The following is a 26,286-nucleotide window of genomic DNA, read 5'->3' on the forward strand; positions in this document are numbered from 1 at the left end:
GGAATCAGCCTCAATTCAAATCATTCAAGAGGGTGACTCTGCCTCTCAACTCCAGAATAGAAGAGATGACACTTTGCTTTGGGTGGTTTATATGCACTTTGACTCTCCAGACAGCAGAGGAGAAGGGAATGGTGGCAATCCAACAGAAAACAAAACCATGGCGTGTTAAGGTGGTTATAGCTGAAAGCAAAAACCTGTAGAGCAATATGAACAGTATTTTACTGGGAGACAAAACCCAGGTGCTTTTGTTTTGGGGATGGAGGAAGGAAGGGTGTGCCTGGAATGTCAGGTTGGGGGTCATGGCCCTACACTCATCAGACATGAATTCTACTTTGATTTTTCTAGAGCTTTTTTCTGTAGGTATTGGCATGTCATTAATTTTAATTGCTTTAAAACCTGCTGTAGGCAGGGATCAAGCCTGGCTAAAACCACACTGATGTAAATTCATAGTAATGGAGTTGAAGTCAACAGCTCAGCAGCAGGTACAGTCTGCAGGGCAGGACTGCTGTGAGGGCATTGTTGACTTATTGTAGAGCCAGAGAATGGCTTGGCTTGGAAGGGACCTTAAAGATCATCTGGTTCCACCCCCTGCCATGGTCAGGGACACCTTCCACTATCCCAGGTTGCACCAAGCCCTGTTCAATCTGCCCTTGGACACTTCCAGGGAGCCAGGGGCAGCCCCAGCTTCTCTGGGCAGCCTATGCCAGAGACAGATCCCTCTGGATGGCATCCCTTCCTTCCTGTGTGTCAGCACAGCTTGGTGTTGCTGCCGGGCCCACTGAGGGTGCAGTGATGCCCCTGTCCATGTTGCTGATAAACAGGGCTGGTGCCAATACTGACCCCAAGGAACACCACAGGTCCCTGCTCTGTGCTTGGACGCTGAGCCATCCACCACTGCTCTGAGCGTGACCATCAGCCAATTCCTTCCCCACTGAGTGGTCCCTCTGTCAAATCCATGACCCTCCAGTTTGGAGACAAGGATATCATATGGGACAGTGTCAAATGCCTTGCACAAGTGCAGGTAGGTGAATGTCAGTCATTCTTCCCTAATTTACCATCTCTGTAACTCCGGCATAGATGGCCAAAAATTGTGCCCTCAGTGAAGCTGTGTTAGCTGTCACCAATCACCTCCTTATTGTCCATGTGACTTGCTGTGAGAGCTCATCCAGCTGCTAAATGGGGTCGAAAGTTTTGTCCCTTTCCAGAGCAATAATAAAGCTCTAATGTGCTCCTGAATCTCTGGAGAGTGTAAAGTCTAATTTACTTCCGAGCTCAGATCGAACTTAGAACCTTTGCTGAACTGGAAGGAACTGAACAGCTACACTCAGCCATAATAAATCTGGCTTTAGTTCATTTTAATAGAATGAAAATTGACTGGTCTTCTGAGGGAGAATGCTGGTCTGGTGTTGAATCACCCTGATGGTTTATACAAAACCAAATTTGAACAAACAAACAAAACCCCATAGTGGCTTAAGCTGGTATCAACGGGCTTTATGGCAGATCAAGCCTCATCAGTGTGACACCAAGTTCTTGCTGAGAGGCTATTGTGTATCCTTTTGCATAAATCCTTACCACATGTATGGATATTATGACTGATTCTCATCAAATTAAGCCTGTGAGTGATTCAGTATTGCCCAGAACTGGCACCCATTACTCTGGGATCATGGCCTCACTGTGTGCTTATGGTAATTGATGCCTGGTTTAATTTTTGCCTTGTTGGCCTTGTCCAGGTTTTCACTGCTGCTTGTGGTATGATGAAACTTATGTTGAACTGCATATTGGAAAGATCAGAATTCAAATTAATCGAACACCTCATCTAAGTACATCTGTGGGAAGGAAGAGAGTGCAGGCAGAAAAACCCCAGGACTTGAGTGTGACATTAAGATGTAGAAAAAAGACATTCTCCTGAGTGTTGCAAAAGCTGAGAGAAATTGATAACAAAATCAACATTGAAAAACAAACACAGAGGGTTTGGCAGTCCTTTCAGTGTCAGCATTGCTTTAAAATTAGTTTTGCAAATCTATATTTTAATTAGACAGTTATTGTACTGTGTGCTAAATAAACGCTAATTATTGAACATGGAATTTGTTGACATGTAATAGGTATTTCTAAAACTCTTAATTTACTTAGTCTGAGTAAACAAATTCTAAACAATCAACACAGCTCCCTGTACAAGAGCTACCACTGCAACTAATACATGGCAGCAGCTGGGAGCCAGGATTATATAATATTTTTGAATAGGTATTTTATTTCAAGACATACCTCAGGAATATGGGTTAGTCTGATTCATTTTAAGATCAGAGTTATTAATTATTTGTAGAACCTTGTGCCTTATACACTCGTCCAGTTGCCATCTAATTCTTGAAAGCAACAAGTGAACCCATAGAGGATAAACTCAGGATTTCTTTAATTGAGCACCTTAATTAAAAATTCTGGTTAATAAGGTTCTTGGGAACATCACAGGCTGAAATTTGGAAGCAAAGATAATTTTCCTGTCCTTACCCTCCTCTCCCATCTTTGAAAGCGTGGAGAGACACACAATGGGATGTAGTGCAGTATATTCCAAGCCTGCTTTATTTTTGTTTTAACTGTCCTCAGAATTAAAGGTCACTCTGCAATTCAATAAAATGCACTTTTAGCTTTCATGATTTTGGAAAAACTGAATGCTGTTTAAGCGAGCTCTTCAAGTCAATGCCCAATTTGATTTGAAAACTGCAGCTCAACTAAATACGTCCAAACAGCTTGATTTCTCTCTTGAGTAATTTGTGTTGTAAAGGCCTGTTTTGGTTATGAGCCCTCAGAAAAATGTCTTGGCTTACAAGTGTGTGTTACTGATGGGGAATGGAAGCTGCTGTTCAAGCTGGGAGCCTCTGCAGAAAAGTTCCTGCTCGGGTTTCTCCATATACCTAAATCCTTTGTGGAATATCACAAGGTCTGTTGGGTGTCCACAAAGGATCGCAAATACAAGTCTGGGAAAATGCATGTAACATACTGAGATCTCTCTAGGAGCAGCATCTGGGCATCCATGCTTCCTGCCAGAGTACCCAAGACTCATACCCTGGAGATAGAGGGAAATTCTAGCCTTTTTTTGGGAGAGCTCTCAAACAGTCCCTGACAGTCTTTTATCTTGGGTATAAAAAAAGCCATCAATAATTAGTAGGCTATATTTGGAAAACTCGATGTCTGATGTAATCAGAAGGCTTGGCAAGGAAGAGGAGAGTTTGCATTCTGCCCAGAATAAATATAGCATTTCTAAGTGCTTTGCATCTTCTCTTTGCAGTGGAGATTTTTGTCTTTTAATCCTGCATTTAAAAAGCACGTTTGAAGATATTCTTCTTTCAAGGTTTTTTTCCTCTCTGTTTCTCACTAGGCTCTCTGAATTGCTTCTTTTGTTTAGTTTGAGAGTGATTTTATTATTTCCTGAAATGAAGCATCCTTCTGAATTAGTCAAGACCCAAAACACCATGGAAGTGCCTATAGCTGAGCTTGCAAAAAGGAGGTAAGTTACCTGAACAAATGCTTTACTGATTTGAGACCAAATGATGGTAGTGAGCTGTAAGTGGGTTTGAACTGACTTACATTTGATTGCCACTTTCTTTATTGAAGTGTTCAGGTGATGAACAAGCCTTTCAATGCAGATCTTTGGACCTCCTCAGCCTCAGGCATTGGTGGCTCATGTTTTTTGTACTCACTTCTAATGTTTCAGTATTTGCTTCATCTTCTTGTGTCCAAGCATCCTAATTATTTTTTAACAGATCTCATTGAACATTGTTATTAAGAAGATAAACCCCAACTTACCTACTCTTCCTTTAGGCCAAAGGAGCAGGGTCAGAACTGATGTAATTTTTAATAGTTTGATGCAAATTTGGCTATTAATTCCTCCTCCTGCTGTTGGCTTGAGACATTGCCTTGTTCTCCTCTTCTGTTCTTCATTCCTTTAAGACTTGGTGTCTTTATCTGGACACAAGACTTTTGCTAGCTGAAGCAGCTTATTAATCTCTTTGGAAGGCAGACGGACAATTAGCTTTGAAGGAAAAGGAAAGTACAGATTTTGAGACTGTAATCTCCTTTATCTCTAGATTAACACAGGGAGAATTCTTGCCTGGAAAGGGACCAATGCCAAATCAAGGAGAGAAATTAGAATAGCCATTGCTCTATTTCTCAGATTGCAAAGTAATTTCATGATTATTTCCATTTTTGTGCAAGCCAGGGTGCAGCACTGCTAAAGAAAGGAGGGTAGCAGAAAGGCTTTCGAGAACACCCACTTTTCTATGCATTCTACATAATCAGGTGACAAAAAACCCATTTGGGACCTTAAGGAAAAAGTGGAAAATGTAAAATAAGGACGAAGAGGTGGTGCTGTGAAGGCAGAGTTATCCCAGCTATCATGACAGGCACAAGTTCTGCTTTTAAGAGACACTAGAATGGATACTACAAACAAAGACAAAAGCCAACAAAAACCTGTGTAAATCAAACCAGTTTAGAACTGAGTCTTAGGAAGTGACTGTTTCTGCCAGCTCAGAAGGGCCACGAGCCTGCCCTGACTGTGGTGGCTGTGCTTCAAAGAAGTGACATCATAGCCACAAGGTCTAGAGGAGCTGCTTGTGATACATGGAAAATGGTGCAGGTGTCACAATAAATATCTTCTCTGGCGTTAAATAGCACTTAGGAGCTGAGGGATGTTCTTGTTAGCTGTGGGTAAGAGAATCTAGGGGACCTTATCCTCCTCTCAGCTATCAGATCTCAGTAAATCACCTGACCTTTCTGTGCCTTGGTTTTCCTTTATGTGTGAGCAGTGATGGCTCCTTCTTCAAAGTGACACAGAGGCAGGAAGTGTGCAATGTGGGATGTGGAAGTGGCAATTTAGAAACTGCTCAGAACCTGCATTGCTTGTGAATAACCACCACTCCTCTCACCATGAAACAAGCAGTAAAAAGGGTGAGTCTGCAGAGTGGTTTAAAGCTTTTGTTGGATGAACCAATTTGTAACACTTTATCTAAATTCATACCATCCAGCCTTTATTTTATATTCAAGCAACCTTTGTTTTGTACCTGGTCAGAAATTGCTTTAATATGATGTGGTTCTGCTTCCTGTTGCTCAGCAGGGTTGGCAGTGGAGTGGTTTCCCAGCCTTTCACCCACAAGGTGTAGAAAAATGCTGTATAGTCATTTCACTGTTGAGGGATCAAACCAGCTGAGTAATAAGCTTGAGAGTGTGCACCTTAACTCCATTAAAAAAAATAATCCAAGGAAATTGTTTTTACATAATATGTCTTCAGAGGGACAGCACTTAGCAATATGCTCATGCAATCCATCACGAAGGTGACAATACTCTAATGATTTATTAGTGATACATCACTGCAATGTTTTCCCACCAGTGATGTATTGGAGATCATAAACCACAGAGAGGGACAGCAGACGTGCAGACTGAAGTGCCTGCAAAGTCCTTCCCAAGCCTTTTGCAGTTATTTTATTGAGAGAAGTTGTCAGCAAGAATGCTGAGATTTTTCCATTCCTGGAAAAATCTGATGGGGGGGGGATCTTGCCATGAAGATTCCTGGATTTGATGACAGCAGAGGCCTGCAGGCTCTGTATCTATCTTCAAACAGTGCAGAAACGCTTGATAAAGGGTTTGTTGACTGATAGTCTGGGCCTTGGAGCAACTGTAAATGCTTGAGGTTATTTACTTTTGGTTTTATTGCCTCTGGATGTTGAAAGGCACCAGGAAATGTCTTTGAGCCTTGACATCTCAGTGTGCAAAGACTGGGCCATGTGACAGTCTCACAAATGTCATGATAGGAAAAAAGGTTCTGTCTCCATGGCAGTACTGCTGCTGTTCTGCTATCAGCATGTGGTTACACTGTGTTATCACAAGCTTCCTCTGCCTCTCTGGAGGTCACTTTAGAGATTGTTCAAGAAAATGAAAATATATCTTTTTTTTCACCATCCTGATTTCTGCTGCTTCATATACCTTATCCATAGTGCCAGGAGTAGGCTTGCAAATGAAATAGATTTGCTTTTATTCATCACTGCCTTCCCCATCCTTCAACCCGTCCCTCAGAATGCTCTCTGAACCCAGCCTGGGTAACCTTCCCCATAACACCCAGGAGTGAGTGTCCTGTGGCCCAGGGTCAGCTTGGTGCAGAGAGGTTTCCTGCAGCAATTCCGGAGCTGATGGTGTGCTCAGAGCCAGTTCACTGTTACCTGATCTTGTTCCAGTTTGTTTTCATCTCTCTACAATTACATCCTCACTTTCTGGAGAGGCACCAGCTTTTTCTTTGTGTGGGAATAGTCACAGGCAGCTGTTCCTGCTTGCAAACACTGCAACAATACAAATTATGGCAAATCTTTGCCATTGGCTTGAGTTCAAATTGGGTTTGACTTCAAATTTTTGCAGGACTGAGTTGATGTCCATGTTGAATAGAAAGAGAAGGTGGAGTCAATAATATGAAAATAGATTTTTCTGTATCTAATGAATCACTCTGCTAGGATGAGTTGTACTGTGAACCTGGGACTCACAGCCATGAGCCCATCAAGGAGGCTTTAACCCCTTTAAAAGCTTCCTGCACCATTCCTCCTGGATTATTTCTCTTTCTGATAAGAGTATCAAGGCATTTAATTGCAACAAACACTCTGCCTGAAGGCGGTAGTAAATCATAACCCACTTTTATGATCAAGAACAGAATGTACAGAACTCAGCAATGGCTGGAATTTTATTAGGTTTTATGAATGCTTCACTGGCTCTGCAAAAGGCAACTGGGGATCAGAAATACTCAGCTTGAAGCATTTTACAAATCTAGGACCAAATTCTTGGCTCTATGAATGCAAAAACCTTCCACTGCCTTCCCTGGACCTTAGCTATTGATGTTCAAGTGGTGTTGAATGTTATTCAGCAGGAGCAGGGAGGAGTTTGGTTGTTTACAGAGCAATCAAAAAGGGAGAACAACCCTTTGGTGTGTATGGGAGTTGAGTACAACCAAAATCCTGCTTTGTGCCCCCTCAGCCCCTGCTCGGGAGCTCAGAACGATGGATACAGCACAGAATCAACTTATTTGTCCTTTAACTGGAACTTCCACGTGCAATTTAATGTCAGTTTAAAAGTCACGTGTCTGTGGAGACTGAGATTTGCTGGTTTGGGTTTTTGTCTCTGCTTTGCTTGATTTTTATTGTGCAAATGAATTTGGATGGAGAACTTCTGGCCCTTCCCCTCCTGAGCAACCTGCCCTTGTCTTTGTGGCACTGCGAGTGCTGTAGATGTGTTTTTCTTTATGCTTTTCTGAGCAGATTAATTATCTGTAATTCAGAGTAGATGGACTCTTAAAGTATCAGCTTTATTAGAATGAACCTGCTTGAAGCACAGCAAAGTGCACTTATCTCTATGTTAGTACCAGAGCTCTTCAGGGCACGAAAAAAAGAATTGGGAATTTTCATCCTGATTCAGATAAAATCCTTCCATTTAAATACCTTCTCCCAGCCCTGGTGCAAAGCAAGGGCCTCTTGCATCTGTCTGGAATCCAACCACCTTTTTAGTATCCTAGAACGAAAATGAACTTGCATGGCTTGGGCTGTGAATGGCTTCAGAAGCCTTTCCAGCCTCACTGAGAGGCACTTACAGCACTGAAGGCTGTAGGCAGAGCACAGACTATTTCCTGCAGGTGTTACCTAAACACCATTTGACATTTGTCTGACTTATCTTGATTTTTCAACGTGTTGGATCACACTTCTGGCTGTGAAGGTGAACAGCGGCTGAACTGGGGAAATAAATGGAGGGCAGTGCTTATTTTTGGCTCAAAGACAGTCCAAATATCATATTAAAATAGAAATAAAATATAAAATGAGTTGAATATTATCTTAGTATACGGAGTTGCATGACAGCTGTATGCAGAAGACAGAACCAGGCAGCCTTTTTGTCCCAGACCATGTCAGGCACTCAGTGCCAGCCAAGTGAGCCCCAAAACAAAGAGGCTGCCTAGTAAATCAGGAGGAGTGGGTTAGAAGAAAGGTTTTCTCTCAGAGGGAGACAGAAAAATGAAAAGATCAGCCTCAGGTTGCGATAGGAGGCTGAGGCTGGGAACTGATGTCAGATCTTTGGCATTGTTGATATGTTCACTGGTTCAACAATGGTTCCTAGCACAGGCTTCCTTTCCTGCAGCTCTCCAGTTCTGTGGAAGATGTTAGAGAAAAAAAATCTCTCAATCACTGTTCCTGGAGTTTCTCCTAAGAATTGCTGAAGTCCCATTTTAGAAAAAATGCTGGGGCCATCATTAAGGTTCTAGAGAGAAGAATATAAACATGCATTTGACTCTTAATAACTTCCTGCTTTGAATTTTTCTTTTGAAAAAAGAATTTACCCCTTGCCTTGCCCTTGAATTTACCCCTGTTTTTCTGGGAAAAACAGAAGCTGTCAATAGCATTTTTCCTCTATGTATCAAATGAATTTATGTGCAAGTAAACCTTTTGCATCCTGAAGCAAAGAATTCCACAATGCAATTGAGGGAAGCATGAAGCAGTATTTGTTTGCTTCAAACATTTATGCTGATAATTTTACTAGTTCCTCTCGAGTTTTTATGTTGATAGAGTGAGCAACCATTTCCCCCTTGTCTGTCCTGCTCCCAGGTTTATATTCCTCTTTGGTTTGCTCCTTCCCAGGATGAAGTGAATTTGATTTGAATAATCTTGGGACAATTTTGTTTATCATTGTTGTTCTCCCCTCTACTTTAATTTTAGTAGATCCTTTTGGTGAGGAACAAAGCTGCACAAAATGGTGAAATTGTGGACTCACTGTGGATTTATTCAGTGCCATAATGATGATTTCTGTTCTGCTCTCCATTCCTTCCTAATAATTCCTAACATTCTATTTTCTTTCACTTCTATTGAACATTGAATTGACACTTTAATTGACTTATTATAGCTTCAAGATATCTATTATTTTTCCCCAAATGCTAACAAGGTGCCATATTTCATCAGTCCAGGATGGCTTTTCCTCTTGTGTGCCTCACTTCCCATGGATCAGCCCTGAATTCCATTGCTTTTTGTTCACACACTCTGTACTCCTCCAGCCCATTTGCCTCCCCTTTGCAGTCAGATTTTACCAGCTTGAAAGTCTTGCTAAAATCAGTTCTCTTTGTCATCTGACTTTTCCAGAAACACAGAGACTAAAGCCATAAGGCTTTAAAAAACATAAATTAGCTACCCAGAAAACCCTTTAATTCAGAATTAAGGTTGCTCACCCGAGATCTGTTCCATTACCAGCCCAATCCTTCTGTGTTTTACACAGAACAAACACAAGTGGATGAAATCTGCCTTACCCGAATTAGCAAGCAGCAGCCAAATATTTACTGAGTCACTTATTCAACTTGATTAAATGAGCAGAATATTAAAAAAGCAAGAAAACGGGGGAATATATGCAACAAAATCATTCAAGCAAAACAATTCTATTAGCCATTCAAGGAACAGGCTTTTGGAGTTAGGGGTGTTGTTTACTAATTGGATTTACTGTAGCAGTGATTACTTAGTGTCTCACAGTTTTCTGTACTTCAACATTCACCTCTTGTCTGAATAAAATCTGTTGTGCTTATGGCAAGATTCCCATTTCCTTCAAAGGCAGTTGGGTCTGGCCTCTCTTGTGTAAGAGGTTTTTAAAAGATCTAAATAGTATAATCTTGTTTTCTAGCTGATGTTAGAGCTAGTCTGATACTTCTTTGTTTGTGCTTTTCAGGACATAACAGACAGACAGATCATGCAAAAACTAGTTTCAGAATTTTCCACTCCATACAGAGTAGGCAGAGAACATTTGTGAAATGATAAAACCTGTCACAGTAACCTGAATCTTCAGATTTCAGATGTGAATAGTTCAGGAGTGAATGGAGAGCTGAGATTTGTGTTATAGAAGCTATAATGTACTGGCTAAAGCAATATTTATTTCTCTAGAGTGCTTACAGTAATTTCTACTGCTGAGCTTCTGCAAGCTCAAAACCAAAACTGAGTTCTCTCTTACTTTGTGTTTATCAAGTTTAATGTAGGAATTGATTTTACTCTTAAGTCCTTCCAGGACCACCCTGTCTACTTGGTAACACTTGCTTTGTTTTTTACCTTTTCCCCCTCAGTATTCAGCCTGAAGTCCACAGCTTCTCCCTTTACCCACCACTTCATAAACCTCAGGTCTGAAACTTGTGAATGTTGAGTGGTACTTTGATGTTTTGCAATTATTCATACCTTGTATATTGATATTGTATTTCTCATTCAGAACATCTTCAACTCCTCATATTCATGTTCCTGTTCCCCTTTGATCTGTATCATTAGTGAGCTCTTGTTCTGTGTGCTGATACTTTTTTCTGTGCACTTTTACAGATCTTGCCTCGTCACTATTGATTTTCTTTTCTCTTTTTATTTGAGATATCTTCTTTATCCTTCAGGTTTGGATTTTTTTTTTTTTTCAGTTTCTGGATAATTGTTTATTTTTTTCCATGTATATTTGATCTAGTATCTTTCCCTTAAACCAATTTCCCTAGAAAGCAGCCAGTCAAAAAGAAGCAGACAAGGATAGAATTAGTTTCAAGAGAATTTTGATTTAAAATGAAAGCACAGGAAAATCCAACTTGTCTCTCCATCTCTCTCCCTCCTTCTCTCCCCTCCTCAGCATCTCTTCCTCTTTTTCCCCAATCCCCCCTGCTCTCCCTCCTCTCATTTCTTCAGGACAGCAGCTTTGCATTAGCTTTGTCTCCTCTTGCTGTAGCTGGGGTTTAGGAGCTCTGTGTCCCTGATTTTCTGGGCAGGTTATGTCCTGGTGATGTACTGCCATCTCTGAATGTCGTCCTGGTCTGGTAGACTGTGACTGTTTCTCAGAGACGGTGTTTCCAGGCACAGGGAATTAGGCAGATTACTAAAATTTGTTTTTTTAGCCTGGTACCCTGCAGACATGGGATCTCAGTTCTTCTCTCTTCCTCAGACTCGGGGTGGATGACTTGGAGCGAATCCCTTGATTGCTCTGTGCTTTGGTTCTCATCTCTCAGAGCAGCAAGGCTGGAGGCTCCTCTGTGTTCATGAGGGGAGCCCGAGCCAGATGCATCCAAAGCTGTGTTGAGATGCTGCAGTGCCGGGGTGTTGGAGGCCGTACAAATCCCTCACGTGGGCTGGACATTAAGGGTTTTTATGCTTCCTGTCTGGGATTGTTGTATTTTATCATGGCTGGCAGCCTTGCCAAGAGTTACCTCATGCTCTGTGAGATACTGAGCTGTGCATGGCAGCAGCGGGGGCTTCTCAGGCGGCGCTGACCCGGGGGTGGCACAGAAAGCGTCGCCCCTTCTGCAGCAGCCACTGCAATGAAGGCTCAGTGCAGGACTCACCTCAGAGCTGTAGGCAGCATCTTTTAAAGAGCAGCAGTCCCAGGCTTGCTTCAGACTCTCCAGACTGCCTCATTGACACATTTTCCCCTTTTTTCCCTCCATACTTCTGTCTCCTTTCCTTCTCATCAATCAGAGCATTCGTGGTCTACTGATGTAATTAGGAAAACAGAGCATTCTGGAGAGGTGTATTGATCGAGTACTTTATAATAAAAGTTAGTAATGTTTAATTTCTTGTTGTCAGCTTTCATTGTGCTAAAGAAATCAATTCCCTATTGTCTCTTCTCCATTATTCAATTGTCTAATAAGCTACTTTGCAGTCCCCTCAAAATCAAATTTTAATGATAAATCACTGTAGGAATGGAGAGCACATGAACCCATGTACATGAGGATTATCCCAAATCCATACTAGGTGGGATGCACTTCTTTCCAATTACAAATGAATTTTCTCTTTTCTCTTTTTAAAAGTCAGTAAGACAGGTTTTCTACCCTTTCACTAAACTCTCCAAGAGGTTTACTATAACTTGTTTTCTCTCATTTAGGATTCATGCATCATCAAACCCCCTCTGAATCTTGAATTTCACTCTCAAAGTGATACCTCTCTTCTTTTTCCCTCCCTACCTCTCTCATCCCACACAAAATTAGAGTTGAAAAGCAGAGAAAAAGTGGCCTTGTAGGAGAGAAAAGTGTACTCAAAACCTTTCTCTTTACTCTGGCTTCACCCCAGCTCACAGTAAAGCAAATGCTCCTCTCTCCAGAGCAGCCACAGGAGCTGTTTGTGTGTCAGGGAGTGGAGAACTCCTGGCCTTCCCTGGAATCTCGGAGTGCTGCTGTGGCATGTGCAGGGATGAAAGGGGTAAGAAAGGGATGGAGCAGTGCTGCTGTGTGGGTTACAGGGCTGCTTTTATTTCCTGCTGCATGGGAGAAGCTCTGAGCTCGCTTTTGCTGCTGCTTTTTCTAGCTTGGGTCCGTGGGTTCTGCTTTCCATAGAACTGGGGGCTGCAGTTTAGTTCTGATTCACTGCCTGAAGAATAAAGTTTAAGAGGTGGTTTAAGAGAAACAGAATTTCAAGAGAAATTAAATAAATGTATTATTTGTAAGGTAGGCTACTCTTAGAGTTCTGGGAAGGTAAAAGCACTAATTTTTAACATTTAGCTGAAATAAAGAGCTGAATCTGTCTTTCACATTTATTGATAAATAAAACTGTTTTAAAGCGTTCCCACACCTCTCTGAAAATAACTTACATGTATATTATGCCCAATAATTATTTTGTAAAATTTATTTTCATTGCAAAGGGTGCTGTTTGGACATACCCACGCTTTAACTCAGACTTGCTTCGCTTCTATTAGCTGAACACAAAAGGCTCCCTATTCTTGGGCCCACGGATAAATGAACCAACTTTACAAACACCACGATGCTCAGGAAACAATGTGCCTGAACACTTGTATTTGTGCATGAAGTAATGAATCATTTTTTACATCAGGAGAGCTGTAACATAGATCTCAATAATGTAATGCACACTGAGCCGTTGCTTTCATCTGTTCATAAATCAGGTCACAGTGTAGCCACCATTCTATTTTTGCAGCTTGCAGGGTAGTAAAGTAAGAAGTTTATTGCAAGTTGGTAATAAGAAGGGAAGTAACGGCCTGGGAGGCACAAGGGTGAACGAGTTAATGAGTGAGCAGTTTGAGTTTTCTTATTGGTTTTAACCCTCTATAAATTTAATGGCTTCCTTTTAAATGCCTCTTAATGAGAAAAAGCAAAGTGTGAGTTACTTAATGGTGTTATTGAAGGCTCTGCCTTGTTATTGAAAGGGAATGGTATAGTTTATCCAGGGTAAATCTAGAGAAAAATAACTTTGCATCAGGGTGGAGATGCTCTGTGGGCTTGGTGACAGCAGGAAGGACAAACTGCAGGGGTGTTCTCTGTCAGGGTAACTGGTGAAATATAGAATTAGTGATATTCATTAGTTTATAGAGGCTTTAAAGAGTTCAGGAGGCTTAGAGATGTCTGTCTGCAGAGGAGCTGCTTCCCATGAGCTGGGGTTTGCAGCCCTGACCTTCTCCTGGGCCCATCCTGCAGCTCTGAGGAGTTGTTTGATTCCACAGTCTGTGCCTTTCCCTGCCTCCTCACTGCTCCTGGAAGACTGGGAATTCTCACAGGAAATTATCCACGTGGGAATACTTTGCATGAATGGTTACATGGGATCTGTTAACTGCCATAAAGATAATTCCAATTCCATAACTTTATCAATAATCCTTTCTAAATGATAAAAAAGGGAATTCCTAAGGGTTTAATGCTGGAGTGTGTGAGGTTCTTTGGAGGGACTGGTAAATAATACTTTTACTAATGCAGACTATTATGGGATATAACTCTAGAAGTTATAGCATAGAAATCTCACTATTTACAAATAAAAGCAAGGCATTTAAATAAATGAGATTTAAAATAATGGGATTTAAAGATAAGTTTTCTTTCATTTTGTAATTAAATCAAACCAGCTAAAAGCAAATAAAAACTCAGTGGAGAGAGAATACATTTTTCTAAATTTTTCATGGAACCAAATTGTCATTTCTCCCTTTTTTCTAACAGTCATATGTTGCAACTGCAAAGATTTTCCAAGGGTAAAAAGACAATTTTTCTTTTACTAGTTAGGAGTATAGGAAAAAAGATTAAAAGAAGGCTATGACCTGCTTTCATTTACGCCACTATAGATCAGATTTAAAATATCTATTTAATTAGATTTGGCCCGATTTAATGTTTAAACATATCAGATTGTGGAATCTGCTGAGGACAGTGCTGATGTTCCTTTTCAGGACACGCAGACTGGGAGATCCATACATCTCTCATAGAATATCCTGAGTCAGAGGGGACCAACAAGGATTGAAATGCCTTTAGAATAACATGGGGAGATGGCAAGGAAAAACCTCTGTAAATGTTCTCTGCTTTTACCCACAGCACACCTCAGAAGAATTTCTGGGGATAATTTTCCACCTTTCTTTGCCTTATCCAGCTGCCCACAAGGCAGACATTTCCTGTCTCCATAGTGCCTCCTTTACCAAACCCTCATCCCTAACTCATGATTAACCTACAAGAATCTGAGTTGTACCTGCTAATTACATTTGCAGCCTCAGTAAACACTAATGTAACTGTATACATATATATTACTATGCTGGTTTTGATGATTCCAGTGGTTGTTAATCTTTCAGCTGCTCAAAATTAAGCCAGTTTCCCACACAGTCATAACACACCTCTTATCCTCACAAATCTGGGCACTTGGTATGGCTAACAATGCACGGAATATGTAAATGATGCTGCGAGACTCCAAACAGCAAGAAGGTTAGATATATTAATTAGATATTACACTCAGGAGACAGCAAACTCATTGAAATTAAATAGTCCAGTGGCATTTCTGCTCTTTGGAGGGCTGGTCCCCTCCTAGGGATGGAGCAGGAGATGTGATGCCTTGAATATTGGCTGAATTCTACTTGACAGCTCCAGTTTATGGCACTGTTTGATCAGGTGGTTGTGACACTGTGGGTGCTGAGTCCTGGTATCTCAGCTGAAGGGGCACTGCTCTATCTCTGCCCACAGCAAAATGTATTCCCCTGGTAAAAATCACATCAGGTAGATTTTTTTTTTCTTTCCTTCTAATCTTTTTAGAAAGTATTTGGTGAAGACATGAGAGCTGTCCTGGAGAAACCTCACTGGCACTTTCTGGCTTTTGAAACCATCCCAGTACAGAACTGGCCTGGTATAAGGTGGAGGTGAGCTGGGTTTGAGGGCTTCTTGGTCGGGAAGGTGCTGTCCTGTTGCTGCTCCCTGATTTCTCCTTTAGCACCCAGGGGTGGGAGTTGCCTGCCAGTACCGAGCCCTGGAGGCAGAGCGAGACACAAGGCAAATCTCTGGGATGTGCTGTATGCACACAGAAGAAGCCTTACACTTGCTGTTAAATCCAGCCATAAATGCATTCCTGGGAGGAGAAGGAGGCTCAGCAATGCTGTTTCTATCAATGTATTAAGGGTACAGTGCTGCAGAGCAGAACCCACTGCATGTAAATCAAAGCAGGCAACAAACCAAACTCAGGGATGTGTAGTGCTCACACAGACCTCTGGCATTCCAAATTCCTGCCTACAGGGACTGAAATTTACTTCAGTATTTTATGAATCAGTACATCAGTCCATATGACTATTTTGACCCAGACTCCACTCTTATTAATCAAGGTAATGTAGGGATGTGTAAGATGAATTGTAAAGGATTGCTGTTCATAGGCCCCTAAAGCCAGAAAAGACCATCATATGTATCTGGCTGACCTTCTGTGTAGCACAGATCACAGAATTTTGCTTGCCATATCAGGACCCAGATCAAAAGCTCAGGAAGCCTTGCTCCAGTGCACTCTGGCCACAGAACCTGGTTGTTTCTTCAAGAAGGTTTTAAAGAAAACATCGATTACACTGAGAGCTATGGCTGTCATCTCGTAAGTAAGAATCATAGAGTGATTTGGCAGTGCAATGTACCTTTGGGAGGGATTTTCTCTCCTCTTGTAGCCTTTAAAGCTGCTATAAAGGCCATTTAATATGCTGGAGGAGGACATCCTTGACTGCAGACAGTGTCTGGCCAGAGGCTGTCCTGACTCAGACTGTGCCCTCAGCAGAGACAGCCAGAGGGTCTGAACCCTTTGTCGTGTTTATAGGTGTGTGTCTGGGCAGTTCCTGTAGGTAGCAAAACAACCATCAAGCAGCACTGAAAGGGGAATGTGCTGTAATTTAGCAGGGTTTGGGGCTTTTTACCCATTTCCCTTTATGCTGAAGATCTTGCCTGCTCTATAAAAGTCCAGAACATTATGTCCAAGATGGCTCAAAACAGTTTTTATCCCTTCGTTCCTCTAAGGGGCAGAAAAAAGAGTGTCATTTCCTTTTTCCCTTCATGCATTAATTTATTTATTTTACTGCAAAGAGTGCACTAGAACCAGTCTTCTGTAATAGCTGACCAAAATCTTCCTTTAAGTAAGAGTTGCTTTGAACTGCAGATTCCTTCCTGCACATGCTTAGGGTTTGTGTCCCTGGTGGTTTCTAGAGCTCAGGTGTAGGTGCCTGGCCATCTGCAGTGGAGATGGCAGTGCTGTGGGGCGAGGAGCTGAGGAGCTCTCGGGGAGCAGTTTTGGGCTCCCAGCTGTCTCCCAGCTGTGTTGCCATTCATTTCTGCATTGCTCATTTTCCTAATCATGAGCCCATTTGAAAGAGCAGGTCCCTGGGCGTATGGGGCATTTCTTCATTGGAAACCAAACAGGTTTTAACTCCATTCATTCCTCAGTTCTGATGAAACTGCAGCACTATGAGGCTCAGCAGGCCCTTCCTGCACCTGTAGAGTCCTGTTAAGCCTGAATTGGGCAGCTAGCCCTGGTGATGGGTGCAGGGAGCCTGGCTTCACTCTCAAACCCCAAGTTGGTGCTCCTTGGTGACAGAAATACCATCAGGATTTGGTTTGCTTTCCAAAGGTTCTGGCTCCAGCTGCCTGGTTTGGCTCAGCTGTACCCAACCAAGGGCCAGATACAGAGACAAGAGATGATATCCTGCTAATATTATGCATTTTCCTGCCTTGTCCAGAGCCTGCTTCCATCCTTGGTAAAGCTGAGAAGAGTTTTGGTGTTGCTCTGAACTGTTCTTAACTTCCCCTGGCTTTCAGTATTTTTCTCAAAAGGAGTGATGCAACCAGGATATAGAAAACTGCCTGGATTTAATCTTTTTAAATTGAGCAATGAAATAAGACTTTTAATCCTCCATGTGTATGGAGAATTTAGGTTTTCTTGGACATCAGTGATGTCTATGCAGCTCTTAAAATGAAAATATATGATTCCCGTAGTTGAATTCAGACACAAGATGGCAGAATCAGAAAGAGGAGAATGAATCACTGTCACCAATACTGTTCCTCTGCTGCACTGACAAGGGAAGATAAAATAGAATCATTAAACCAGGGAACCACTTACAGATTTGAATTTGGATCTCCTGTACTGAGAATAAACATTTTATTCCCTCAGTACTAAGTGGAAGGAGCATGTTCTCATTGTATTCCACCATTTGGCATTACTGAATGAGTTAGTGAGTAAATACAGAGAAGAGGGTATTAAATGTCACCTTTCAGCAGCATTCTTCTAAACTGCAGTCCCTCCTGCTTTCTGAAAGTAGGTATTTTTCAGTGAAAATAAATTATTTGTATTTCTTTCAGCAGTGAAGCACAATTAGAGCCATGCAGGAGGTTGATTATGTAGTTCAGTGTGTGAAGACTGTTCAGAAAACTGGAGACAGAGAGAGGGAAATAATTTAGACTGATGACAGTTTAGGCAACTGCCTGGTTTTGAACAGTTGTACCACTTTAAACAGGCTGGGGCTACTGATCTGTCATCTTTGCAGGCAAAGGGATGAGAGGACACATCCTCTAACCCTACAGCCCAGTATGCAAAGGAGGGGGAGATGTTTGTGTAGGGAGCAGCTGTGAGGGAAGGAAGGTCAGGTTATATCCACTGGGTCTACCTGAGTGATGGCAGGATAAGAACCTGAACCGTACATTTCCCTTAGACAGGACCCACAGGATGTTTTGGAAAGGCTTTTCAACCCCTTAAAGTAATTTTAATTTATTGTTACAAACAATGAACTGGGGGGTTGTGCTGACTTTGTCACTGCTGATTGAGGACTCTGAATCTTGAGCAGCCTGGTGAGCAGAGCAGGGCTGTGTAAGATAAGCGGCTGTGCCTTCTTCCTGTCCCTCTGGGGTTAAAAATAGGGGAAAAAATATTTAGAAATTTTGAATTAAGTCACTTCATCAAATGTTTTACTTTCTGTCTTTTTCCTTCAGGTTAATGTAGTTACAACAGGTGCAACTGTTGATTGTGCCTGTGTTTCTCTTGCTTGCTTTTTTTTGCCAAATGCATTTTTCTGATTTTTCAAGGAATGTTTTGCTCTGACCAAACCCAGCCCTGTGTTCATATTTTCCCTTTTCCTCACTGAGTGTTTCCCACTCAAAGCAGTGACAGGGATGGCATGGAGCAAGGTGCAGCTCATCACAAAGGGTATTTTCTGGACAGGATGCTTCTTGTCCTCTTGGTGTTCATTTTCCATGAGCCTCATAGCAGAAATCAATAAAGAAGAAACATGCTAGCAATGATATTGTAAATTATTAGAGGGAGGAAAGGCCTTGGAGGTAGAACTAGGACAGGGATTCAGCAGAGAGGCTTCAGCTTCCTCAAAGTTGCCTTTGTAGATCTGTGTTTTACTTCCATTTATCCATCCTGACGTGGTAGTGTGTTTTCCATTAAGGACTGGAGCCACAACGATGACCTCTGCAAATGTAGGAAATGGATTCTGTCCCCAGCAGGTTACAGTGGATAATTATCTGTGGCAGCATATAAGGACAGCCTGCTTTCCTGCAGCATCAGATACAAGTGTGCAGTTGAAAAAGAAAAAACTTCTCTGTCTTTTCACTCACACGTGGGATGCACACTATCCTGGCTCTGTATTCAGGATGAGGTGTAGTTTTGTCATTCTCTGAATGACCTTGTTCTTCTCTGAGTTTCTTTTTTCTTCTTGAATTATTTCAGTCTTTTAAAACCATCAGTGCATATATATCCTGCAGCTGGACTTTTCTGCAAATGTGTGGAAAATAGTGTTTTTCATTCTCAAGCATGATGATTGCTCATTGGTAATGGCTGCAATAAAATATTTCAGTCCATCTATGCAAGCCTCTGTGATCCATAAACATGATAGCCCACAGCCCAAAGAGCAACACAGGAACAATCAGGTGTGAAATAGGTCACAACCAAACTCATTTTTAGGGCTGTGTAAAATAGGGGAAGAGAATGTGATTGGCCAAGGGCAGGTCATGCAATAACTTACAACAGAGCTGAAAAGTCTTTAATTGAAAAAGCTTCTGAGCTGGAAGTCAAAGTTTCTGCCTAAGGTGTCTCTGGAGCATTTCTGTATTGGACATGTGCTTATGCTGTACTGAATGTGTGCTGTTTGCAAACTGACCTCTCTGGGAGGAAATCTTCTCCATCAGGTGGTGTGAAACTCTTTATCATAAACCCAGCCCATAAACCAGAAAGGAATTTCTGACTTCTGTGTAAGAAGACAGACAGCAATAACTGCTGAAGTTAATGAACTGCTCTGAAGGGGGAATCTCTCTCTGCCTGTGTTTATTAGTGACAGGAGTTGGTTTGAATTCCAGCACTTCATCCCTGTTCCTGCCAGAATTCAGCTCTGCAAATCTCACAGCCCCACTTTAGCTTGCTGCCCTCAGCTGTATTTTAATTGAGACTTGTAATATTTTAAGACAGCTTTGTCTTTCCAGATATCAAAGAAAATGGATTTGCAAGTCCCTTGACTCCTGTATTGTACACAAGAGCTGCCTTCCCACAACATGGGAATGAGTAAAACAACCAAAATGTCATTCACAGAGGGCTCAGCATTTGAAGGAGTTCAATCCTGATTGCCTAGTGGGTATTTTCTAGCAAAAGAGACCTAATATCATGACATTCTGTGCTTAGTACAGGGTGAAAGAGCAAAGGGAAAAGAACCTAAAGCTGACAGGATTTTAAACAAAGCAAACTGAAAAAATTGAGGCAGGTGAGTTTTCAGGAAGTACCCATAGAGGCTGATGCAAAATTGCTGCTGGTTTCTGGCCTCCAGCTGGACTTTGCACCACTCATCTCCACCCCTGCACTTGGATGTTCAGCCAGTTCTAAATCCATCTCTCAGTCTGCTCACCCAGCCTCTTACCAGCAGCTCCTCTACGAGGATCTGGTAGGGACATGGTGTCAGAAGTGCTGCTGAATTAAGGCAGGCAGTATCCACTGCTCCTCTTGCCTGCCAAGCCATCTCTCATCCCAGAACCTTCTCAGGTTGGCCGTCGTGACTTCCCCTTGGTGGATCCATGCTGGCTACTCCTGATGTCCTCCTTGTCCTTCATGTGCCTGGAAATCTTTTCCAGGATTATTTCCCCCATCATCTTCCCAGGTGCTGAGGTGAGGCTGTCGAGCCTTTCATTCCTTTTGTCCTCCTGCCTGTCCTTTCAGAAGACAGGAGTGGCATTGGATTTTCTCCAGTTCTGGTTTGGGTGTTTTCTCTCCAGGTGTTCTGCAGTCAGCCTAGGTAGATTGTTATTTCTAAGTAAATGAAGAAGAGACAAGTGGTTTTCTGCAAAGCAAAGTGCTGCTTTGTTAGAATGAAAACCAGCAGAGGGGAGTGAGGCAAATTTGAACTTGGAGAGCAGAACCACCATCATTCACCTAATCCTGACTCTGTTAAACCTGCAGCAACCTTTTACAGTGACAAAGAACAGCCTGAACACTTGATTATAAAAAAGAAAGGCCCTCCTAGTATTAATAAGACAGCATTCTGTCTCATCTAAGAGTCCCATCTTGCACGTGTAAACTCCAGGTGTTAGACAGGGATTTTCCTTGCCATGCTGTGAGGATGTTTGTTTGCCATGGTGGGACAGGAACAGCTGAAAGCAGGGATTGGCTTTTGTACAGCACCCAGGAAGCACCACAGGCCACCCCTGTTAGGTCAAGGTCTGTCAGATCCAGAGTGCTGCAGCTCGGCTTCACAACATCACCGTGGGAGAGTGGAGAGAACCTCTGGATGTGCTTTTTAGCCAAGTAGTGTGGGAGGAGGCACCTGCAGCTCGGGAGGATGAAAATGCTCACCCTGACTCTGTCGGTCTGGGGCATACAGAGCTATCCCTTTCAGACCAGTGGTGTGTGTTTTCCAAACTGTAAAAGACTAAAACTCCTTGTACTCCTAGGAACAGGGTAATGTATCCTAGTTATTAAAAATGAAACCTCTTTGAGAACGAGCCTTGGGTTCTGCAATTCTGTGGAAACACAAGAAAAAAGTTTCCAGCGTGTCTGTATCGTCCAGACAAGAGGCACCTGAAATCCCCTTAGTAGGCATTCATTTTCCAGGCTGTGTACTGCAACAATGATGTTACAAGGGAAGCAGTGGGAGTTAGAAAAACTGTAATTTTCTCCCCACCCTTGCCACTGATTGTTGGTGTATTGTGGGAGAAAGGTTGTAAAGTTTCTGAGTCTGTTCTCTGCATGTTGGATAAGGCACATTGAGGCAACAGCCCTGCAAAGGGTCTGAAGAGCACATATTGTGCTGTATGACAAACAGGGCTTCTCTCCTCAGGGAGAATTAATTTGTATTTGGTGAGGCAGGTCGCTGACATCAGCTGATGTAAAGTTTTATGTGCATAGATAAGAAGATGGACGATTAAGAAATATAAAAGGCAAAGGAGGAAAAATGAGATTTTGATCTGAATCCTCTTTTTGTGCCTAGCAAAACACACAGCCAGGTGCTTGAAGTCAGAGTTACAGTAGTTGGCCATTTTGGTGGCAGCTGTCATTGAGCAGATAAATATTAATCAAGGTTTGGATTATTTAGAGTAAAACTGGGAGTAGAGGACTGGTGAGGGAAGTGTACCAGTGGCAGGATCCATAAAGTCAGACTCTACAACCCAGTGATGCTGTGCTCTTCCTTCCTTCAGGAAATCAAGCTTTAGGAGTTGTTTTCTTGCTTTGTTTATTATTTTCCAACGCTTTCATTTCCCTCCTACACCAAGTGCTGCAAGATCCTCTTGCTCCATTCTTGTTTTCCCCTGCCATAATTTTGGTTTGAATCCTTGTGTGATTCAGTGTGGTCACTGGGGAAACATTGCTTTAATGATTTGGTATTTAACTGCTCAGTGTTCCTTGCATCACAGAGGAGTGGCAGTGCTGACAAAGTACAGGCTGCCCATGGGGAGCACTAGATCAGTGCAGAGACGAGTTGCTATGGTAATACATTACAGAGCAATGAGGGATTTGGGAAGATGCATCTGACAGTTTGAGGTAAAGGATCATCATTTCCTTGCAGCTTGCAAAAAGTGTCATAATCTGAATTTCATCTGGCTTATTTTTCTTTTTCTTTTGCTTTCGTGAGGTGACATTTCTGCATAGCCCTGAGCATGCCACAAAACGAGAAGGAAAAGGCTCTGTCCTCATATAGGCAAGTTCAAGTCAAAAAAAAGGGAAGAGGTCACTTCTGAGGCAATTAATGAATAATATGGGCGGATGACTGCACAGGTTCTCCGTATGTCCCTGACTCTCTCTCACTTGAATACACAAATTTTCATTTTAGAGGCATGAGTGATGCATGAAAGGGAAATATGGAACTTGTGAAAAGTAGTCTCTAGTCATAAGACATTTTGTAAGATAGAGTAAAAGATTCCTGAGAATAAGAGTCAAGAAGAAGAAAGCCAGCAAAGGAAAAATTAACAATACACCCTCCAATCTGCATGGAATGAGAAAAAAGAGGCAGTAATATAACTTCAAAAATAACTGTAATATTTTATTTTGAAAACTGAACAGTAACACAAACAGGTGTATTTTCTCTTTTCAACTTTTTCTTCAGATATTTGTCCAAGTATTAACACCTGTATTTTATCTATGTATGGAGACAGAAGTGGGATATTTTATGTAAATAGGTAAGGGACAGTAAAGTATTTCCCTCCAGGACCAAGATAATGGTTCTTGGGTCAGGTTTTTATATACTTAATGTTTACATAATAATACTTTTTGAACAATTACACCCCTTTTCTCTGAGAGGTGTAAGAAATCTCCAGAATCTGATTACTCCTGACATTTTCTTATGTACCTTTGGATAGAAATTTGTTTGTGCTGCACACCAGAGGAGTATTTTTACTGGAATATTTGGCACTTAGTTGTTGCTTTCAGCAATTCTGAATTCCAAAACCTACAGAAGTTTCTCTAGGGCAGGTGCAGGCACAGGAATTGCATTTCTGTGTGTCTCTTTGGCACTCTAGAAGTTTCTGTGGGGATAATTTCAATTCATCCTCTGGATAGAGACCTGCAAGGTGTGGCTTTCCAGTGCTCAGCCTACGTAGTCATCCACAGATTTACAGCTCTGGATATTAAAGCATCCATGGGCTGTAGGACAGGTTTTGTTTGCTGGGTTTTTTTGGTTGGCTTGTTTCTCTTTCTTTGCAAAAAATGAGCCAGTGTTGGTTTTTAGAATACACAATATCAATGCCTGAATTCTATCAGCTTTCAAAAGGACTAGTCTTCCTGAGAGCCTTAAACAGTTTTGGAAAACAACTCGTACATCAAACATAGAAAGGGTACTGAAGTAACCCATTCTTGACCTCAGGTAAAGTCCTTCTCTTAATTCAGACATCAAATTAAGGGTTACTGTACAGCATCTTAGCTCCAGGCAAGATTAGAAGCTCGAGATAAGAGCAGACATTTACTGCTATGGGAGAAACCAACCTAAGCTGTGTTGTGTAACAAATCATTTCCTCCTATTAGATTTGTCATAAATGCATGAGGAATGGTAATTCCTTGATCTAATATCAAACCTTTGGGAGTAATGTGTTTGAATGATGTCATTACATAATGTTTGAAGCTGTTAATGTGATTACCTGGAATCATTGGAGAAGCACGAGGCTCGAGGAGACTGCAGAGGAGTTTGGCTGTGCTTGTTCTCACAGCACTGCTGCCCTGAGAGCCTGTGTGGTGCAGCTGAAATCCTTTCTTTCTCTGGAATTGCTTTTTCTTCTTGCTGCTGACACCTGTGGCAAATGCTGCTGCAGTTATGGCTTTAAAAATCATGAGAGGCAAAGAACCCAGGCATCAAAGCAAAGGTTTTTCAGGTTGCAGAACACGACACAGGGGGAGAGGGCTTGGCTGTGATCAGCCAAATGAGCTCTGGTTTTCCTTGTCATGATGTTTGCATTGGAAGACAGTCACCTCTGTAGGCTAGGGGGTTGGTTTGGTGTTTTAGCAATTTCTGGAGCTGCCATAAAGGATCATGCAGCTCAGTTTGGGCACAGAATAAAGAGGGATCCCTGCAGGCAGAAAAAGTGTCCATCAGAGCCTCTTCATGCTGCAATGAGGCTCTTTTTCTGCAAATGTTTGATTACTGCTCATTCTGCTAAAAATGGTGACAAATAAAAGTAATTATTATTTTCACTTCCATGGAAAACCTGTTTGCATTCCATATTTTTGTCCTGATTCCTACACTTTAGTATGGACTGCTGGGTTCTTCCACAGAAGTGTTGGTTTGTATTTCAAAGAAAGAAGAGAAAAGGAAGAAGGCATGGGTTTTTCTTTTCCTTTTTCATGATGCTCTAAAGTGACTAAATCTGGCTTTTACAATTTCTGCCTGTGTGATTATGCTTAAAAATGCATGAGCTGTTCTAGGCACATCTGTAAAATGCACTGAGCAGTGCCTATAGTACAAATGATGTCATGCCCTTCCAGCACTTCTCTGGTGAAGATCATGGAAAAATTAATTAAATTATGTGGGTTGCAAAATAGAGCTTTTTTCCTTACCAGACAATTTTCAGTGAAAACATGTACCACATCTATTGATAACGTGTGATCTTTATGACAAAGGAATCTGAGCATGTTTTAGTTTGGGGGGACTAGATCTGACTCACTAAAGTTTTCCATACACACTGTGTATAATATCCTTTGTTCACAGTGCAGTTAGGTCTCCATCCCAAATACAAATCCCTCTCATTTGAAGCTTTCATACAGAGCATACATTGCTCAAATATTCCTCTGCAGACCCCTGCTGAGGCACTGGGGGTGTCCAGCCTCTGGTAGAGCTTAGAATACACATTTTCTTCCTGGAACATAAACCCTGAAAACAAAATCATTGAACCAGGGTTTCATGCATCCTCTGTGTAGTCAAACAGGTACTTTAATGATTTCTTCTTCACCATTAGTTCATTGCCCACATTTGAAAACTGCTGAGCCAGTTTCACTGATTCTTGCTACTTCTGCTGAGAAAGAGAAGAAGAACTGTGCCCCTCTTACCCCTTTGGTTCTTGGCATGCATTGAGGAAGGATTTACACCACTGCCTCAGTGGTCAGGTGCTCGAGATAGAGAATAGAAAAAATGCTGCTCCTTTCTTGAGACCTTTGCTCTGTCTCCTCTCTTGACCTGCTCTGCCTTTTTCAGAGCTATCAAAGAGCCTGTTCAGAACCAGGAGCTGAGGTCTGGAACACTGAAGTCTGCTTGTGCAGCACGGATTTCTCTGACCTGATGTAGCTGTTACACTGATGAGGATCAAAGTTCCATAACCTACATCAATGAGCCCTAGGCTTTCTTTGTGTTGACATGCAAACACTTTCTTTGCAGTTAACAATGATTTCAGGTGGATCAAAATCACTCTGAATGTGGCAAAATTGATCCAAATTTGTCAATGGCTGCTTACAGTTAAAGTATTGGAAGAGATATTTAAAGACAGATGTAACAGTAAGAATTGGTGTTCAACAGGAATTCAACACCTTGCCTTTTACGACATCTGCATTAAATTTCCTGCTTATTTAGACAGCCTATTTCAAAAATATTTTGGTCTCCATGTTGCCATAAAGAAAGGAAAAGAAGTTTTGGGTATTACAAGTGTTAGGCTCTGGCAGTGGTAAATCTGGTTTAGATGTTGAAAAGATGTGGTTGTCATCGGGGACAGCTAAAAACACATCTCATTGCTCTTTTTTCATGTTGCTTTTTGGTTACATTCTGGGCAACAAAGATGCCTTAGCTTATCAATAAATTATCAAGTATCAACAAATGGGTAAAAAATTTTTCCACCTTGATGATAACTCCATCTTGACTCCTTGCATGTGGCTTTGTAGCCTGAAATCTCAAGGCAACCTTTCATTAAGGACAATCTGCTTTATTTATGGCACAATCTGACCAACAGGTTGAGAGAAATAGCATTGACCTATATATAATGATTTGATCTAGATATTGGAGGCTGAGTCAACTCTGGGGCATCTCTCTTCCCTTCCTTTCTTGAATTTACTGCTTCTTATTCTTATCAAATCCAGTCAACTGTAAATTCAGGAGGAGACAGGAAGCAGACTGTGGATCCATCTGAGCATT

General features: G+C 41.8%; 1 protein-coding gene across 22 annotated transcripts in view; it reads left to right on the forward strand.

Annotated features, from left to right (window-relative positions):
* Positions 1 to 26,286, forward strand: part of RBFOX1 (RNA binding fox-1 homolog 1) — a 1,132,467-nt gene that overhangs the window by 44,183 nt on the left and 1,061,998 nt on the right. For 6 of the 22 annotated variants that reach the window (XM_069030292.1, XM_069030279.1, XM_069030291.1 and 3 more), the window contains exons 2-3: positions 3,371 to 3,499; positions 15,002 to 15,105. The exons of 11 other annotated variants lie outside the window; for them this stretch is intronic. The gene's annotated coding sequence lies outside the window, so the exon portion shown is untranslated. Of the gene's footprint in view, positions 1 to 3,370; positions 3,500 to 12,099; positions 12,198 to 15,001; positions 15,106 to 26,286 lie in introns of all 22 variants that reach the window. 5 more of the 22 variants (XM_069030270.1, XM_069030273.1, XM_069030272.1 and 2 more) reach the window with 5 other exon arrangements.

This window comes from Aphelocoma coerulescens, chromosome 14, assembly GCF_041296385.1.
Source record: "Aphelocoma coerulescens isolate FSJ_1873_10779 chromosome 14, UR_Acoe_1.0, whole genome shotgun sequence".
NCBI classification, from domain to species: Eukaryota; Metazoa; Chordata; class Aves; order Passeriformes; family Corvidae; genus Aphelocoma; species Aphelocoma coerulescens.